This window comes from Tiliqua scincoides, chromosome 1, assembly GCF_035046505.1.
Source record: "Tiliqua scincoides isolate rTilSci1 chromosome 1, rTilSci1.hap2, whole genome shotgun sequence".
Taxonomy (NCBI): Eukaryota; Metazoa; Chordata; class Lepidosauria; order Squamata; family Scincidae; genus Tiliqua; species Tiliqua scincoides.
Genome location: NC_089821.1, coordinates 63997919 through 63999746, shown reverse-complemented (window position 1 = coordinate 63999746; position 1828 = coordinate 63997919).

Sequence of the window (1828 nt, the reverse complement as noted above, 5' to 3'; positions counted from 1 at the left end):
ATCAATCCTTTGACTTATAGGCGAGTATGCATGGTCATTGGCTGGTGGTCGTAGGGGTGGCAAAAATTTATGGGCCCGGGTCTCAAATGACCTAGCTGCACCACTGCATCCAAGTTCTTAATATTGTTTCCATTGGGCAATTCTATTCCTTCTGTTATTATTATTACTATAGACTTTAACATAGCCTATGCTGGGCTGGTTGTAGTCTGCATTCCAGACTATAGTGAAGATCCTGGGAATCACAGCGATATGGTAGGATTCTTATTGTTTCAAGTAGTAATGTTGTTTTCTGGAGCTAAGCTGGTGTAATTGGTTCAAGCCCAAGAATGTCAAGGTGTTTCCTCAGACTTCTAGGCACTGCTCCAAGGGCTCCAATGACAATTGACACAACACTGACTTTCTTCTTCCAGGAATGCCCAAGTTCTGTTCTCAGTTCTTGATATCTTGTGATCTTCTCATGTTCTCTATCTCCAATTTTACTGTCACCTGAGATTGCAATATCAATTATCCAAACCTGATTTTTCTTTTTGTTAACTACTGTTATATCTGGTGTATTGTGTTCTATGTTTATCTAACTGTAATCGAAAGTTCCAGAGGATCTTTGCTTGGTTTTTCTCAGTGATTTTATCAGGTTTATGATCCTAGGAATTTGGGCATGAAGGTAAATTGTATTGTTTGAAAATATTCCAGTGGACCATACCTGCAACTCCGTCATGACGTTCTTTTGTGCAGTCAGTTTGGGCTATCTTACTACAGGCACTGAGCAGGGTGTTGACTGCTTCATCGTTCATCTTGAAAAGTCAACATTTGCAGCTGTCACTGGTCTTCTGAATCTTTGCTTTGACATTACTTGTTGCAAGGGCCTGATCCTGTGCAGCTAGATGAGACCTTCGTTTTCTTTCTTAAAGTGTCCATCCTGCAGTCATTTTCACATTTTTTATCAATTTTATTATAAATGTCAATTGCCAATTCATTGGCAATATCAAAGATTGCCCATGAAGTTCTTTTTCTTCTCAGTTTTCTAGGCATGCTTGAGCCTAGCTCTTCTGTAGACATTCTCCATGATTATTGTCTGCCTTTATTCCATGCCTTCCTCTGATTCATCTTACAACAAGCCAATACAGTTTCCTCTCCTGTCTAGATAGATAGATACTTTATTTACGGTCATCCGACCAGCTCGTCACAAACAACAAAACAAAATACACAGAATTAAAACCAACACCCCGTTACACATATGTAAAATCATAAAATCAGAGATTTACACTCTCAATTTTCTTCCTTACCAACTGTGCAGCATAACAGAAGCGGGTAACCCTGAGTGATATATCCGAGTAAACATCAGAAAGCAGAAAAGCAAGCTGCTCCTCCACCTGCATCCCCGTTTCAATACCGAAGATCGGGGAGATAAATTTAGATCTCAAATCGTCATAGTATGGACATTGCAAAACAATGTGGGCAGTTGTCTCCACCACATTTTGAGGGCAGGGGCACAGTCTCTCTGAATAGGGACGCCTTGCATAACGCCCCAAAAGAACTGCTGATAAAAGTGCATTACACCTAGCTTTAGTAAAAGCAATCCTAAATTTAGGTATAACAATATTATAAAAATATCTAGCAGGAGAAAATGCAAAAGCTTGATCCCCAAGAAAAACATACACAGAAAGTCTGGCTCTCGCAGATCTCAATTCAAGGTCTACCAACCTCTGACGCAAAATTTCTTTTGCGTCTCCCGGGCTCATCATCATTAAAGACTCTGGGGAGAGACTGCAGAGTTTGAAATGATCCAAGCACCTTTTTTCCCAGGTGCCTACAAAAGGATCCGAAAAGA